The 6,053-nt window shown below is 48.7% G+C and overlaps 1 protein-coding gene across 1 annotated transcript in view; it reads right to left on the reverse strand.

The window, feature by feature from the left end:
- Positions 1-6,047, reverse strand: part of Vwa2 (von Willebrand factor A domain containing 2) — a 41,774-nt gene extending 35,727 nt beyond the window's left edge. Inside the window, exon 1 of the mRNA XM_010634590.2 lies at positions 5,912-6,047. The gene's annotated coding sequence lies outside the window, so the exon portion shown is untranslated. The remainder of the gene's footprint in view (positions 1-5,911) is intronic.
- Between the last annotated feature and the right edge of the window lie 6 nt (positions 6,048-6,053).

Below are 6,053 nucleotides of genomic sequence, written 5' to 3' on the forward strand. Positions count from 1 at the left end.
AAATACCTGGAGCTTATTTCTAATTTTAGCTGTGAGGCCCAGGTATGCTCACAGGTATAATGTACAATTCAGGCAGTCTCAGTTTGAAGCAAGCCAATATGTAAGGACAGAAAGAAGTGAGGCAGAGTAAAAATTAAGACACTTCTTGCCAGTACAATTTACCAAGAAAAACCTAAGAATATGTTAATAGGTTTTAGAAATTCCAGATTTTGCCCTCTTGGAATCCCATTCAAAGGCCATCTCTGCCTATTTAAAAAGACTTGAGAAGAGTGTGGCAATGCCCCTTGCATGTCTTCCTAAATTTTCCTTCCATCAAATAAATAACTGACATTCTTTCAGGAGCTCATTCGCAGAAGAAAAAACCCATGGAGAGGTAAATACTGAAAGATTCCAGGAGAGTCCCAGCTTCTACAGACCAGACCAAGAGGAAAAGTGGTCAATCCCTAACCTACCACAAGAGTGCAGCTTCTAAGGGAAACTCATTTCAAATTGAGGTACCCGAATCTAAAAATCCCCTTTCACACCTAAGTCAGCAATGATTCCATCTCCTCAGAAAACAGGAGCACCAAGTTTTCGTGTATGTCGCTGCCTTTGGGGGTCCCACCTCCACCGAGGAACATTAAGTTCTCCAAGACACAAGCAGAAGATGCCTGGTCATCTCCAGCAGCTCACAAAGTGCCCTCAATGTAAGCTGCACTAAAGTGAATCCTTCACTTGCTTGAGGGCTCCAGCACCTCTGCAGGATGTCTCCCCATTCAGAAAACTGGTGGAACAGGCAGAGAGCGACAGTTGCACTGAAGACTGAAGTTACCCAGGAAATGGTGCTCCTTCTGATTTACAGAAAAGTTTAAAATGACCCAACCAAGGACATGAAGAAATTCACTCATCCCGAGTTGGCCCATCTGTACACACTACCTGGGCAGGAACCACACCTGCCTCACGGTGGCACAGCCTGGAATGCCAATCCAGGGACCCTAGTTCTCAACCAGATGCCCTGTGACCTTGCAAGGGGCTGCAGTTTCTCAATTGCAAAACAAGGAGGTCAGACCAGAGGCTGCTAAGACGTATTCTGGTTTTAAAAAGCCCATTTGCTCCACCTGTCATGGGCCTAGATAGTTGGACCTTACGTTGCTAAGTCCAGCGCTCTGGATTTCAAAAACAGTTCTGAAACAAACTAAATCAAATATCCCAACTGGCTGAGTCTCTGTGCAGAGTTGCCCTGCTTCCGATGACTGAGGCTAGAGTCTTGACCAAGCCTAAATGAAAAAACAGATGGACAAGGTTTAACAGGGAGGACAGCAGGAGCACCCCAGCATGATCTGAGGGAGAAGAAAGGTGGCCCAGAAGGATGCTGGCCTGCTGAGGGGCTCAGGAGCTTCCTGCCAGTTTCCAGCCTGGGCGCATGGCAGCAAGGCTTGCTTGAGACTTCCTTTCGCCCAAGTACATGCTTCCTTATACCTCACCACGGTGCAGGACGGGGCCCTCACTTGCTGGGGAGTCAGGCAGGGACACAGGCGGAGGGAAAGACCTCTCAATGCTATCCATTCCTTGGCTTCACAGTGACTACCTGGCATTTACAGCTTCTGTCCCTGGGTGCCGGCAGGAGCCTGAGGTTCAGGCCTGTTAATCATTTGTAAAACAAGGATTCCCATAGCTCCCTGTGAAGAAGATAAAGTGGAAAAGAGAACAGAATTTCCTCGTGCATAGACTCCGGCAAACAGAGGCCCTCCCTTCCATGTCATACCTAGAAACCCAAGCAATGTTATCTTGCTGTGTTCTGTGCCTCTGCTTGGCCAGCGGAATGCATTTCAAATCTTCTAAATTTTTGCTCATTGAAATAAAAACGTAAGCTGGGAATCTGCAAATGGGTGCAACATGTCAAATGTTTCCTCTCAAGTGTTGGATCGGATGGTGGTAGCTTGGGAAGCTCAGCAGCACCTCCCCCTCCAGCGCCCCCCTCACAACCCACTACAGCTGTCCCATGATGCTTGTCTTGATTGTCAAGTGGCAAATGCCTAAGACTAGGGACCGAGTCTTAGTCCCTTGTGCCTGGTGTCTTTTGCAAAGGCAAGGCAGACTTGCAGGGTCAACAAAACACTGTGATAGTGATGGCTACCATAAAAGACTGGAGGGATCCTTCCGGGCAAATCTCTGTGCCAAGTTCCATTTTATACCCAGATAAAAGAAATGCTATTTCGATGCCAGCAAAGTATTATTTGCATTCTTACCACCCAATCATCTCAAACACCGAATATTTTCTTCTCAACGCATAATCAAAACTTTCTTACAATGCTAATTTGGCATTGAAAATCCTGCCCCATATCTGGAGAAGTTTTTTGTTTGCTTATTTGAGTCAGGTTCTCACTATGCCACCGGCTCTGGCCTCAGACTCCTGGGTTCAAGTGAGTCTCCTGTCTCAGCCTCTCAAGTAGATGGAACTGCAGGTCTGCACCACCCTACTCAATAGATTTTACAGGGATGAATTCCAGTGTAAAACATCAATTACTACCATCTAGTGAGCATTTACTGCATGCTTGGCACCAGGCCTCATACATTTGTGTCTTTCCCAATCCTTGCGGCTAGCCAGTAAGGATATATTATCCCCATTTCACAGACAAGAAAACTGAGGCCTGGGGAATTTAAGTGTTTTGGCCCATGTCGCAACAGCTGCACAGACTTCTCTCTGGCTCCCTGTGATCTATTCAATCCCTCGCCTTTTGGATTCTGGGAAAAGACTCTGGGAGAGGGTTGAACAAGGGAGAGATGTTGAGGCTGGGGGCAAAGGCAACACTCTGGCAGAAGTCCAGGCTGCAGAAGAAAAGGGGCTGGGAGCAGGAACGGAGATCAGACACATAATTAAACGTCTGCCACCCTGATGTTTTCCACCGGCTAATGCCTGCCAGTAACTCCCACTCTGAAGCATTTGATGGGAGAAGATTTCCAGAGCCTCTGGTCAAACCTTTCCATTACAAGACACCTGGATCCTCATCTTCCTTCCTTTCTGTTCCATTACTCATGCTAAGCCCATGTGTTATCCCCAACTTGTGGGTTCCTCACTGACTCACAGCTCCCACCCCGATCTTGTCTTCTGACTGATGCCCTTGGATCCTGGTTCCATATATGCAGGCATCATTTGTGACAGATGAGGGAGGTTTGCCGCAGGGTGCTACAAACATGTTCCTCTGCGCAGGAGTTGGAGATTGCATTTCCCACGACGCAGCGAGAAACGAAAGCCAAAAGACTGCTTTTGAAGAAGGGTTGGATCTGTGTTAGCGGAAGGCAGCTCGGCCCTACAATGCCCACCTTCTCCTCAACAATCGGAAATGGAGAGTAGGGTGAAAAAGAAAACCACTTCCACTGCCTCAGAAAATGCAATTCCAACCCTGAATGTTAGATTAGCCCTTGGAAGCCTTCTCCAAATCAACAGGATGGGAATCTGAGCCCCCTGCAAGGGCAGCACTACCTGAAGAGGAAGCCTGAAAAGGGAGGTCAAAGTCTTTGGCCGGGAAGTTCTTGCTGTCTTTCACTGTAATAATCACCTCCCTTGTCCACTGGTGAGACATTTGGCTCAGGCCCAGAGAGCCAAGGAAAGTGGACAACCCATTTCTACTTTAATATGCTAGGAAGAGTGGGGTTTTTGTTTGTTTTGAGATAGGGCCTCACTATGTTGTCCAGGTTGGTCCTAAACTCTTGGGCTCAAGGCATCTTCCAGCCTCAGCCTCCCATAGTAGCTGTGACTACTGTTATGCAAAGCCATGCCTAGCTATGGAATGTTTTAAAAGCTTTCTGGGAGAGCTGAGCATGGTGCTACATGCTTCCAGTTCTAGCTACTCAGGAAGCTGAGGCAGGAGGATCATTTGAGCCTACAAGTTCAAGACCAGCCTGAGCAACACTGTGAAATCCCATCTCAAAAAATTAAGCAAAAAAGAAAAAGAAAGAGCGAGTGAGCAAGGGAGTGAACCACCTAAGGAAGGGTCATGATTTCCCCTAAAAGAATCAGCAAATTTTCAGTTGGAAAACCAAAAGTCAGCACCACTGGACAATATGCCATTTTGGATCCCCTGGGTTGGGTGTAAGTCACAGGCTAGGGCCCACACTCTCTGACCTGCTAGGATACATCTGCAGACAAATCTTCATGTTTGACTGGTATCTGAAAATGCTTTATGTTGTTCGGGACCCAAGTACACTGCGCTGGGACTTGGGGCCCGGGGTCTGAGGTACAGGAGAATACATGCACGACTGAAAGTGGAAAATGAATTACAGCCTGGTCCACAAGTAACAATGCCCTGCCTCAGTCCCTTCACCTCCGGAAGGGTGAGAACCTCAGTTCCACAGCAAGACAGTGGGCGAGTCCTTGCCAAGTGGTCGGTCATTTCCTCAATGAACGATGGCAACAGATTATCATCACATTGAACACAATCTCATTTAACAGCCCTCACTCACGACCCCATAGGGTACGTGTCACAGTTTCCATTTTCACAGATGAAGAAACAGCATTGGAGGAGGCGAGGTTCAAGGCCACACAGCTAGCAGACTGCACACCTGGAGTCCAGCCCAGGTCTTCGGGGCCAGGACAAGAGGGCACAGTGCACAGATGGAACCAGCTGGCAGGAGACCTGGCCAAGAGCCTTTCTGGAAAGTTCCTTCACTTCAGTCTCTCAAGTTCTTTTCCCCTGAAATGGGGGGCGGCCCCACCCATCTTTTGATTCGGACTGTTGTTGCCAGGATCCCGTGAGGCTGAGTACAAAAGTCCCCTAGTCAAGGGTAAAGTCTCCTAACTTGAAATAGGGAAACAGATCAAGAGCAGAGACTTGGGAGTAGGAAAGGAAGGGTAGCAATCATCCTCAGGACTGCAGCGGGGAGTTCTTCAGTGGAGGAGAAAAGGGGAGCCAGCTGCACGGAGCTGTTCAGAACACGAAAGGGCAAACAGAAGTTCAGACTTCAAATGTACTCAGCTGCCCCAGGGAGCTGGCTTCCATGTTGCTGAAGCCAGAGGCTGCAGGGAATGGAGAGGCAGAGTCCACTCCCAGAGCCCTCCATTAGCCATATAAGGTACTGAGTTTACCTTAAAATAGCCTTGGATAAAACAAAAACTAGCAATTCTATTTCAGCCCTCCCAATTAGAATCAATGTATATTCATAATATATGAAGGGTATTCTTAAATACCTCAGAGTGTTGCCGAACCTTCCATGGAAATAGCTGCATACAATTTCATTTAACTAAAAATTAGTATCTGCCTTGCAACCAGTTAACTTCCAGGTGTTAGGGATACAGTGAAAATGCTTTGTAACTGCAAAGTGCCCGCACGGGACAGAGAGCATAATTAACAAAAGGCATTTTCACCGGTAGCTTTTCCCCAGTGTCATCAGTCAATGAATGATTGTCTCGTTCTGATGTCATTAAAATGCCAGGAGTAAAACTAAAAATGCATAAAAGTGAAAAGCCAATCTGAAAAAGCTACACAAGCTATGACTACAATGATATGGCATGCTAGAAAAGGCAAAACGTTCTAAAACCAAGTGTTTTCAAGTCTGACTTCTAACCTGCCCGCTTTCCTACCTCAGCAGGTGGCCAGGGGCAGGGCCTCTGCGGTAGAGCGCAGGAAGCAGGGCTGGGCCAGGTGTGCTGGGGAGAGACCCGGCGCGAGGGGGGAATGGGTGAGGGACAGAAGTTTCTCCTCGAAGATGGGGGCACCTCCGAGACAAATCCCCTAGCGTTCCCATCACCCAGGAGCGAGGTTCTGAGGGAGAACACGCAGGGAGCCACAGCAACCCCTACACACGACTTGTGTGTGGTGGAGGCAGATTTGTTCTCAAAGCCTTTATGTAAAACGCGGTCCCCTTCCGCGGCCACCAAGGCTGGGAGCCAGACCTGACCTCCGCCCACCGACGCAGAGCCCCTATCGCTCACCTGCGTGTGCCCCTCCGGCTCGCCGGGCACCGAGCGCACGGAGTGCAGACTGGCGCGCACCAGGTGTGCTGTGGCCACGGTGGCCGACTTCCCGGAAAGGCGGCGCTCAGGTGGGCACGGACAATGCCGAACAAAGCCCGCA

The sequence above is a fragment of the Fukomys damarensis genome, unplaced genomic scaffold (genome assembly GCF_012274545.1).
Source record: "Fukomys damarensis isolate Sample0158 unplaced genomic scaffold, DMR_v1.0_HiC HiC_scaffold_8, whole genome shotgun sequence".
Taxonomy (NCBI): Eukaryota; Metazoa; Chordata; class Mammalia; order Rodentia; family Bathyergidae; genus Fukomys; species Fukomys damarensis.